Source organism: Sarcophilus harrisii, chromosome 1, assembly GCF_902635505.1.
Source record: "Sarcophilus harrisii chromosome 1, mSarHar1.11, whole genome shotgun sequence".
NCBI lineage: Eukaryota > Metazoa > Chordata > Mammalia > Dasyuromorphia > Dasyuridae > Sarcophilus > Sarcophilus harrisii.
In genome coordinates, this window is record NC_045426.1 from 233950040 (window position 1) to 233961452 (window position 11413).

An 11413-nucleotide genomic window follows, 5' to 3' on the forward strand; every position below is an offset into this window, starting at 1 on the left:
TAAGATTTTGCAATTGAACGGATATGGGCTGGTGATGGTGAACAAGAGTGAGTTGTTGAGGGGTATTCCTACTTTGCAAACCTTGAAGACCAGAATAGCTGTGCTTCTCAATGAAATAGGGAAGTTAAGAAGAGCAGTGACTTGAAATCAGGAAATACTATTTAAAGCCCTGTTGAATAAAGCTTATACACATTTTTTCCTCAGTCTTCTTAAAATTCTGTACTCAGCAGAACAGACATTATGGGGAACCTTCTTGCCAATGCCCTCTTTTTCATTTACCATCCCAGCTTGACACAGATTCCTTACTCCTATAGCTAGTCAGTCAGTAAGCATTTATTAAGTGTCTACTATATGCCTGGCACTTGCTAAATGCTGGTTTTACTAAATGAGGCAGCTCCTGCCTTCAAGTAATGCTTGAGGAGCTGGGGTTGCCCAGACCCCAGGTGCCAGATTTCCTCCTCCTCCTCTCTTCCAACGCTCCCAGCTCTCCAGTACAGGCCCTCCTCTCCTGCTTCCTGCCTTGATCCCTGTGGCAGTCTGATGGGGGATCTGCCTGCTTCAAGTCTTTCTCCACTCCAAACCATTCCCCATTCAGCCACACAAGGGACAGGTCCTGCCAGCTACTACTTACTAACAGTTTCCGGTCATTCAGGGATCAAATATAAACTCTCTACCTTTCAGATCCCTTCACAACCTCGTCCTCTCCGGCTTCTCCAATTTTCTGGTGTCTTGCTCCTCACCAGGTCCTCTTGGAGCTAGTAACACTGCCTGCTTTACTGTTCCACAAACAAGACGCCTCATTGCTAGCTCTGGGCATTTCGTCCTCCTCAGCGCCATTGCCTGGCTACTTTTAAATCCCATAGGAAGCCTTCCTCAAGCTTTCTTAATTCCAGTGCCTTCCTTCCGTTAATTTCCTGAATGGGGAATAGAGAGGAGAAGAAGGAAACCTGGCTCCCTCTTCATTTCAACCTTTGGATCTAGCCAACTCCAGTCCCCCCGGAGCTGAGGGAGACATGGTCACTCCTAACCACTGGAAGATCAGGCACTTAACCACTCCAATCCTTCCGATAACATGGAGTTCTACGTGTCTACTGGCTCTGCCCTTGTTCCCTAATGACCACCAAGCCCTATGAGACTCCCTGCCCTACAGCATTGACCCTGAATACTGCCATCCAACCTGTCTCTATGTCCTAAGAACCCTGAGCTAAGGAGATTTTCCATCCACTTCACAACCGAATCTTCCTTTGCATGTTATTTCTGCCAATTAGGATGTAAATTCCTTGAGAACAGCAATTGTGTTGCTTTTCTATTTGTATCCAAAATGCTTAGCAGAGTCCCAGGCACAGAGTATTCATTTAACAAATGCTTCTCATTCATCTATTCATTCTGTCCCATTGAATAAAACCCATTATTATACATTGGTTGCATAGCCAACTATTCATTTCCCAAGTCCTCCTTTTTCTTCCCATGTCAAGAACTTCTATTTGAAGGAAGAATGATAAAACACATTTTTTGCCCAATAATGTCTTTTGTTTTTACACAGGACTTCAATACACCCACACCCACTTATTATTTCCCAGAGAAGTAGATAAAGGATAGTGGGGATAAGTCTTGGCAGGCTTTAAACTGTATTTCAAATGTATGTTCCAGTGTACGTGTGTGTATACATATATATATTATATATGTATATATATAGATTATATGTGTATATATACATATGTATATGTATATATATATTATATGTAGGTAAGGGAGATATATAGTAAATGTATATAGGATAGATATAGGAGATATGTGGGATATAAGATATTTATATTGGAGAGAGGATATATATATATATATACACATGTATATGACATAGACATATACATGGATAAGCATATATATAGGATATATAGGGGAGAGATATAGTAAATGTATATAGGATAGACATAGGAGATATGTGGGATATATATGAGATGTATATATTAGTGACAGATTTATATATATGATAGATAAAAGATATAGATGTATGTATTATATATGCTTGCACACACATATACATACATGTGTGTATGTATATTACGTATATATGTGTATGTGCATGTGTGTTTTTCACCCACATATTTGCCAGGGCTTGTGGATTCTTGTTTCAGAGTGGTCTAAAGGATACACCATCATTAATTTCTCTTTTATGAGAAGTATCTAATATCTATTATATAATTCCATTGTTAACAAGGTCTTTTTCTCTCTCCTGTTATTTTTCAGTCTCCACATTTTTAATATTGATTTGGACCCTCCTCTCTCTATGCTCCCATGTCCTTAGAATCCTTTTTCTTCCTGAATGTCTTTTGTGATTATTTCTTCTATTATACTGATGATATGTTTATTTCTAAACCAGAAAACAGAGGAATATCCCTCAAGTTCTTGGGTTTTTTAGTCTTACAGGGAAACTACCATGGATTTATTGACAGTGATGATTAATTGCTTTTAGATAGGAACACAAACAGCCCATACTTGTATCTTACTAGACTCATTCTTTTAGTCTAAAGTGAGAAAAGCAAGCCTTTTCATTCTTTTGATTGTCCTTTGAGAATTCTAATAAAAATTTTAATGATATTTCCCCCATAAATTGAAAAAAAAACTGACTAAATCTTATTTCTTTCATGAAAATAGCTTATAGTCTAAGAATTTTTGGAACCAAATTATTCTGGTTTTAATTTCAAATTTTTTAACTTTCGGATTAGCTTCACTTTTACTTTCAATTTTAGTTAGTATTAGTTCTGGCAAAAAAAAAAAAAAAAAAACCAAAAAAACCCCCAGAACTTTTGTCACCAAAAAAGGGAAAAGCAATGTAATTTTCTAAGAAATTTTCTTGTTCTTGGCAAAGGTGATGAAGTGATTGGATTTCCTTTTCCAGATCATTTTCCAGAAAAAACTGATGCAAACAGGATTAATTAATTTGTCTAGAGTCACACAGCTAATAAGTATCTGAGACAAGATTTGAACTCAGGTCCTCCTAAATCTAGGGCTAGCACTTTCCATCCCCTGCACCACACAGCTACTGTAAGAAATCTTGACTGTTGCATATTTGTATTTAAAAATGATTATTTATATTTATATGACAGCTTACAATTCATAAAGGACTTTTTGAATACAACCCTATGAAGTAAATTATAAAAGATTAAAAAAAATTTTTTTTAGCAAAGTCATGAGATATTTTTCCTTTGTTTTCTCTATGGAAGATACTGATCTTTTCCCCCCAAACAAAAGTAAAATTCTGTTTTGTGACAGCTAGGTGATGCAATGGATAGAATGCTGGGCCTGAGTTGAAATCCAGCCTCAGACACTTACTAGCTGTGACTCTGAGCAAGTCACTTAACCCTGTTTGCCTTAATTTCCTTATCTATAAAATGAGCTGGAGAAGGAAATGACAAATTACTCCAGTATCTTTGCCAAGAAAACCCCAAAGAGGTCACAAAGACTTAGACACAACAACAACAAATCCTATTTTAACTATTACATCAAATTTGGAAAAATATGGAACTCAAATATATTTCTTATTAAATTATCTACCCATCAGGGAGAGTGAAGTAGGCCAAACTATACAATCCCATATTCAACTAACTGTCACTGGAATGAAAGTTCAGTGCCAGAATTCTTCAGGGCCTTGTTTAAGACTAGATTGAAGGTATAGCAATTATAAGCTTTTAGGAGAATGATGCTTTGGCACCTTAAATATTTATCAAAGAGGTCCACAGATGTTTTTTTTTTTTTCTTTAATACTGTGTCTCCTTATTTTGCAGTGCAGGGACTTCTCAAACTTATCCCACTCTGATATAGGATATTTGACATGCTTTGTTCCCAGTCTGGACCAGTTTGCCTCTCTTCAGGCACTTTAGAAGTCTGATCTGGAGGTTTACCATATTAATGATCAGCTTATTATACAATAGTCCAGAACTTTCAAACTCAAAAGATCCATAGCTTTTCCAAAAGATGAGATTACAAGACTTCACTGACACTTCTCTCTAGGAACTGTAAACTTTGAGAGGCAAAATAGAATTTTTCTAGGCATTTATTTATTTAGGAAAGGAATTTAGTAATAGTTAAGGATCTCATCTAAAGAGACTGAATATCAAAAAGATTTTTTTATGAGGAAAATCTCAGTGATTTTATTGAGTGGCTACCTTTTCCATCTATTCACCTACAGATGAAAATAATAGTCCCTCCAAATTTTAACATATAGTCTTCATGAGAAGCAGTGGTCTCAAAGATTCCCTATCTTGTGGCCAACCTTAGGATAATGAGTCTTTCTGCACTTCACTTTCACTGGTCCTCAACTAGGACTTTCTAGTCCCAGAGTGCCTGAGGCACTGAAAAAAGGTTACAGGGTCCCATGACAGTTTACCTCAGATACAGGACTTGAACCCCACCCCCTGTTCACTAAGTTATGTTGCCGTCAAGAAGATCTAAGGTCAAATCCCAGACTCACTTAACTAGTGTGACCTCAATCCTATTTACTTACCTTCATTTCCTCATCTATAAAATGAGTTGGAGAAGGAAATGCAGAGCTCTCCCGAATGGGGTCACACAGATTCAGATATCACTGACCGAAAAGTATGTGCACACACACATGTGTTTATAGACAACGTTTACATTTTAATTTTTCAGTGATCAGAAATTCATTTTTTTTTCTGTCCCTTTCACCACTGGGAGCTTATTCTATTATCTTTAGTCAGTTTGGCTTAGTGGATCATTACAGGGCTAAATCTGGTTAGGAAGAGCTGAGCACTATCTGTTTTTGTCCTTAAAGAAATCTTGATTCATCATAAATCTCAAAATTAGATATTATGGATGTTTTTACATTGACAAAATTACACGCTCTTCGTTTATAGTAATAAGGATATGATTATTTCTTACTGCCATGCCATAGCAGAGACAGGGATATAAAAACCCTTAATTTTACCCATAAATCCTTCATTTCAGTTTCATATGTGAGTCTTCAGAATTACCAGAAAGTTCTTGTGACTTTCTTGCTTCTTCCAAAAGAAGATGACGCTCAGCGCGTAGAGGACTCGGCAGCCTCCTCTCCCTCCCGCCTCGTCCCTCATCCCGGTCCATCCCATCTCCATCCACCCCCATCAGTCTCAGCACACCCGAGCCTATCTCCAGCAAGGGGGCAGGTCTGAGGAGGAGCCCACTCCCCAGAAGCGCTGCGCGCTGAAAGCCACTTTATCCCAGACTTTGAGAACTTGCCTCTTAGGCAGGAGGTCCAGCCCTTCCCTTTCCTTAGAGAGTGGACAAGAGTGGGACGAGTGTTTGTGGAGGAGCCCTCGGCATCGAAGACCCGTCTTCCCTTCCAGTTGCACCGTCTGCCCGAACACAGCTGCTGCAGTCTCTTCGCCTGCGGAAGTTGGGGCTACAGATAGCCACACCCCCAGAAAGAAGGACTTATTTCGCCCTGGGAATGGGCTGTTCCCCCTTCCTAAGCTGCTAACACTGGAAGTCAAGAGCAAGACTCGGTGCTGCGGAAGCCGCAGAAAGTGATTGGGAACCTCTCCAGAAGCGGGGAGCTTTCACCCCTTCCTCTTGAACTCTTGAGGGTTGTATATTGACTAATAAAACCACATATTTATGTTCCATTTTATTTTATTAAATATCTTTCAATTACATTTAATCTAGGAGTGTGAGCATAAGACCAGCAGAAGCCAATGAGTTTTTATATCTCTGATCTAGCCCAATCACTCTTTTACAGATAAAGACATGGAGGCTCAGGGAGGGTAAAAATGATTTATCCAAAATCACACAGCTAGTAAATAGTAGAATCACAATTTAAACTGAGGTCTTTTCATTACAGTGTACTCACTTATAACTAGAATTGGGATCCCAAACCTTAAATTATAATTAAAAACTCATTTATTGGTGTTTTTTTTTTAAATTTAATTCTAACTAAACTTAAAATGGTTGATATGATAGGAAATACATTTTATTTTTAGTGGGAAAAACATGGAACTAGAAATCAGTAGATTTGGTCCATAGCCTTGGTTTTCTTACTACTTTATATGACCTTGAACAGGTCAAAATCTTTGGATTTCAATTTAAATGAGGAGTTTGGGCCAGGTGATCTTTTAAGATTCTGTTTTTGCATGAGTTCCTTTACCCTGCTGCAATACAGTAATAGGAGTAAGAGTAGGAATAGCAGTAGCAGCAGCTGCTAACATTTAAATACCAAGCATGTGCTACATGATCTAATTGAATGATATACTAAGGACTCCTCAGGTTTGGCTTACTGGCTCCCACTACTGGTCTTTTTGTCATTTTCACTCAAGGCCCTCTTCAGTTTTGCCATGTTAACACCTTGTCTTATATGTGCTCAATGTAACATGCCCCAAACCACACTACAGGTTTCATATTATATTCAAGAGGAGGTGGCACAAAATTTTCAACTTCTCTGCTATCCTGTTTTTTATAACAAGAAAACATCTTAGATTTTATTATTTTTTTTTTATTTAATAGCCTTTAATTTACAGGATATATACATGGGTAACTTTACAGCATTAACAATTGCCAAACCTCTTGTTCCAATTTTTCACCTCTTACCCCACCCCTCCCTAAATGGCAGGATGACCAGTAGATGTTAAATATATTAAAATATAACTTAGATACACAATAAGTATACATGACCAAAACATTATTTTGCTGTACAAAAAGAATCAGACTCTGAATTATTGTACAATTAGCTTGTGAAGGAGATCAAAGATGCAGGTGTGCATAAATATAGGGACTGGGAATTCAATGTAATGGTTTTAGTCATCTCCCAGAGTTCTTTTTCTGGGTATAGTTAGTTCAGTTCATTACTGCTCCATTAGAAATGATTTGGTTGATCTTGTTGCTGAGGATGGCCTGATCCATCAGGACTAGTCATCATCTAGTATTGTTGTTGAAGTATATAATGATCTCCTGGTCCTGCTCATTTCACTTAGCATCAGTTCGTGTAAGTCTCTCCAGGCCTTTCTGAAATCATCCTGTTGGTCATTTCTTACAGAACAGTAATATTCCATAATTTTCATATACCACAATTTATTCAGCCATTCTCCAACTGATGGACATCCATTCAGTTTCCAGTTTCTAGCCACTACAAAAAGGGCTGCCACAAACATTCGTGCACATACAGGTCCCTTTCCCTTCTTTATAATCTCTTTGGGATATAATCCCAGTAGTAACACTGCTGGATCAAAGGGTATGCACAGTTTACATCTTAGATTTTAAAAAGGGTTTTCCCTACTGTTCATATCATGAAATACTAAGGATCTTGGGTTAGGGATAAATAACAGTTAGCTCTCAGCATTCATTGCAAGACTCGAGTCCAGATATATATAGCATGTTTTATAAATCTTAAAGCATCACATAAATGCAATTAGTGGAATTAAAATAGCAAATTTAAAAAGTTACCAAGTTATGGTATAGAGTCCCAAGTTCTATTTTTTAATTGAGATTTTAATACAGTAAAACCTGGGTCTCTCAGTTTCCTGTTTCCTATTCCCATTTCCTGACAATACTCCTACATTCTAATCTGGCCTCCAATATTTAATAGTTGTATGCCCTGGACAAGTCATTTGCTTACTTTAGTTTTCTCAAATGTAAAATGGAGATAACAGTACTAATCCTGCGGGCTTGTTGTGAGGATCAAATGAGCTACATATAAAACGTTTAACACAGTGTGTGGCACATAGTAGGCATGATATATTCTTGCTAGATTCAAGCTATTAAGACAAATAATTTCATCACTCTCTATGACCTCTCTAGTTCAGATGAGTCTTTCTAAAGGTAACTGCATCCTTACTTTCTATCATTAGGCACTCAACTTGCAAACTTTTAAATTACTTCCCTTCTAACCACCCTGAATTTTTTAGTTTCTTAGGACACAGAGAATGCTATCCTAGATCCAATTATTATCTAAGGGTATGACAATAAAATTCCATTCCAAATTACTGCAAAATTATAGAATATGTAACCCAGATTTCTAGTCAATCCAGAGATATTCTGCATGATGCTCTCCTAAATGGGAAGAACAGTACTGATTCTATGCTGATGCTTATATGGGAGACAGAGTTGATGAGAGCTTTATGAGAGGCATTTTTTCCCCCCCAGATATGTGGTTTAAGGGAAGATGAGGGGTTTGTGTGTGTGTGCACTTGCACGTGCCCCAAACTGTCTCAAGCTTTAGTGGATTGCTCTCCTCCCAAGCTCTGTAGCTCAGCCAAAATCATTTTTCTCTGTTGCATGCATGCAAGTGTGCAATACAAATGCACAAAACACACAGAGAACATCCTATTTCCCACCTTCATACCTTTATATTAGTCCTCCTTTATGTCAGGAATGCACTCCTTTCTTACCTTTGCCTCAGAGTGCCTCTCTTCAACAAATAGTTCAACACCATCTTCTTCCATTATTTCCTAATTGCCAGTGCCCTCCCCTTCTCTTCTAGTTTGTATAAGTTGTGCTTCTCAACCATATGTATTTGCTATACATATTTTGATATATATTTCCCTCATTAGAATGTAAGCCCATTCTTTGACTTGTATTCCCAGAACCTAGCATAGTGCTCTGCACATAAGTGCTCAATAAATACTTAAGTCTGAGTGAATGGATTTTCAGAGTGATGCAGAAAGAAAATCCCATCTTCTTGTTTTGGCTAACTCCTCTTCCATACTTATTTGTCAGTTCTCATTACTCTGAAAATTCCCTCAGCAGGGATGCCCGCCACTCTCTATCTTATTTGGCAGTTTGCATCTCCAATCTAGGTTTGGGCCTCAGCCTTCCCAAGGACTACTTCTGATTAGAGTTGGTAGAAACTCAGGCTGATCCTTGCCAAATCAAAAAGTCTAATTTAAAAGCCTTCTGCAACACACCTACAAAGACTAATACAAACTCATGCAAAGTCAAGTGAGCAGAACCAGAACACTGTACACCATAATGACAATATTGAAAGGATACTCAACTGTGAGACTTAGCTACTCTAATTAAGACAATGGTCCAGACTAAGCTCAAAAAGTTATCAAACTGTGCATATTCTTTGATCCAGCAGTGTTACCGGGCTTATATCCCAAAGAGATCTTAAAGAAGGGAAAGGGACCTGTATGTGCAAGAATGTTTGTGGCAGCCCTCTTTGTAGTGGCCACAAACTGGAAACTGAGTGGATGCCCATCAATTGGAGAATGGTTGAATAAATTGTGATATATGAATATTATTGTTCTATAAGAAATGATCAGCAAGATGATTTCAGAAAGTCCTGGAGAGACTTACGTGAACTGATGCTGAGTGAAATAAGCAGGACCAGGAGATCATTATATCCTTCAACAACAATACTCTATGATGATCAATTCTGATGGACGTGGCCCTCTTCAACAATGAGATGAACCAAATCAGTTCCAATAGAGCAGTAATGAATTGAACTAGCTACACCCAGTGAAAGAACTGTAGGAAATGAGTGTGAAACACTACATAGCATTTCCAATCCCCCCATTTTTGTCCGCCTGCATCTTGGATTTCCTTCACAGGCAAATTGTACATTATTTCAGAGTCCGATTCTTTTTGTACAGCAAAATAACGGTTTGGTCATGTATACTTATTGTGTATCTAATTTATATTTTAACATATTTAACATCTACTGGTCATCCTGCCATCTGGGGAGAGGGTGGAGGGAAGGAGGGGAAAAATTGGAACAAGAGGTTTGGCAATTGTCAATGCTGTAAAGTTACCCATACATATAACCTGTAAATAAAAGGCTATTAAAAATAAAAAAGACAATGGCCTGGGACATTAGTGATGAAAAATGCTATCCACCTACAGAAAGAACTAATATAGTTCAATGTAGATTTACATTATGCTTTATTTTTCCTTGTTATTGTGGTCTGGGTTTTCTTATGCAGCATGGCTAATATGGAAATATTTTGCATGACTTCACATGTGTAATCGATTATCAAACTACATGCTTTCTCAAGGAGTGTGGGAAGGGCAGAAGATATAATTTGGAATTCTAAATTTAAAAAAATTGTTTAAATTTTTTACATGATTGGCAAATATTTAATGAGATAAATTTTTAAAAATGCTTTTTAAAAAATAAAATACTGTATAAGTCTTTTGCCTCTTATGTTTTGGATATATAAGCCTAAGTCCCACCTACAACATCTCTAGATGCTTCTAGAACCCAAATAGAATGGCCAACCTGAAATTCTTTCGGGTGAAAGGGGAAGAGAAAATAGGGAGCTTCTATTTCACCAATGTCTTGCTAATCTATTTCTTCCTATCAGGTCCTCTGGTTGCACTTTCTGTGCCATGCAAGGTACCATTGAAGAAAGACCTAGTACATTCATATAAAGGTCAATTTAGAGGGGATGGAGCTTTCCTAGGATCACATGTGTTGCAGCTATAATGATGGGATTCAAAACAGGCCCTTTAATTCCAAATCTAGGGCACTTTTTAATGCCATAGTGATTTTTCTTAGGCGTTTCCCCATATATATCCTATGTTCTTTTCATTATAATGTACTGCTCTATATGAAGTCTCCAAACTGTAAATAGCTGCTAACAAAATTTTTGGTAGAGAACTGGAACATGTCTTATGAGTGGGATCATTAGGCACACCCAAAGGAATAAATTTCTTCTTCATCCTATGACATTTACATTCTATCCATTCATTCTGACATTTTCATTGTTTTTTGTCATGTCTGACCCTTTGTGACCTTGGCAAATATACTGAATAGTGTGCCATTTTCTTCTCCAACTCATTTCACATGAAGAACCTGAGGCAAATAGGGCTAAATGACTTGCCCAGGATCACATAAATAGTATGTATGAGGCTAAATTTGGACCCAGGAAGACAAGTCTTTCTACCTCCAGGCCCTTAGTTATATAATCTCATTCTATTGTTTCATGTATATTTTTATCTCCCATGTGTAGGTGCCATGGGAATCCCCACTGTCAACCAGAAAATACTCATCCTGCAAATTCTCAGGTTAAGGTTTGCCTATGCCATCTCCCAAAGGAATCACATATAGAAATTCTGTGTGCACAGTCTTGGTTTCACTGATATCGAAGGATTTCTAAACAAGAAATGTCCTCTACCAATTCAGGTTGTTCAGAGCTGTTGGAGAAACAGTGTGGCCGTCTGGATAGGGCTGGGTCCTGGAGCCAGGAGAGATGGATTTAAGTTCCACTGCACTTGTTGACCTTGGGCAAATCATTTAACTTTAATATAATAAATCATTTAACTAAATAGAAAAGACCTCTAAACAGTTAAACCCACCTTTCCTTTTTCACTTCTGCATAGCTATTAAGATTATTCTTTATATATTAATATATAAAACATTATCATACATGTAGCTTTAAATCTATATTGATTTTTTTGTTTTATGTCTATGTACTTCTACCCT